Here is a 749-nt window from a genome sequence, read left to right as displayed (position 1 = left end):
CTCCCGAGTCCGCACGGGAGTTGCAGCGATGAGACAAGACTGTAACTACCAATTGGATACCACGAAATTGGGGAGAAAAAGGGGTAACCTTTTTTTGTATAAATCCTTATGCAGCACAACTCAGAAGAGTCAACTATCACTTAGCGACGGCTATGGAGGAGGAAGTGGCTCTCTCAGAACATTCAGACAGAAACCTCATTGGCCCAACTCTCTATTCAGTATATATGGCTTTGGATGTAGGCATACACATGCCGCGTTCAACCACTTAGCAAGTCAGAAAATTCTGAATTTCTTAGTTTCCACTAGCACATGAACGTGGCATTAATCCGGGGTAGGCCAGAGGGAGGGGACAGGAAGAGGGGAAAGGGTAGGGCATTGTCCTCTTGCCAAAATGTAATCTGTGAATTGACTGCCGTTGACTTTAGTTGTAAAGGGTGTGGACTGAGCAAAAACAAATTCATCATGGGAATTATGTAGTCCAAAACCCTGGTATCGATTCAAACAAGGTTTCGCTAAAACTGACTTAACAGAAAGGGATTTTTGAGCCTATGGGAATGAAATTTATGGCTCTAGAGTTACAGTTGCGTGGAACAAATGATGAGAGAACGACTGGTGTAGAGTTTCCTAGTTCCGAATAGCACATGAAAGCTGCATAAAGTGAGAATCAGCCCCACAACAGCTGGGGATCATTTGCATGGTGCTGGGAGGGGCCTCCCGGTCCATTGGTGGAGTGTAAGAGATAATTAGTT

The sequence above is a fragment of the Oncorhynchus kisutch genome, linkage group LG2 (genome assembly GCF_002021735.2).
Source record: "Oncorhynchus kisutch isolate 150728-3 linkage group LG2, Okis_V2, whole genome shotgun sequence".
Lineage (NCBI taxonomy): Eukaryota > Metazoa > Chordata > Actinopteri > Salmoniformes > Salmonidae > Oncorhynchus > Oncorhynchus kisutch.
The sequence above is the reverse complement of the archived record's forward strand: the minus strand, read 5'-3'. Positions refer to the sequence as shown.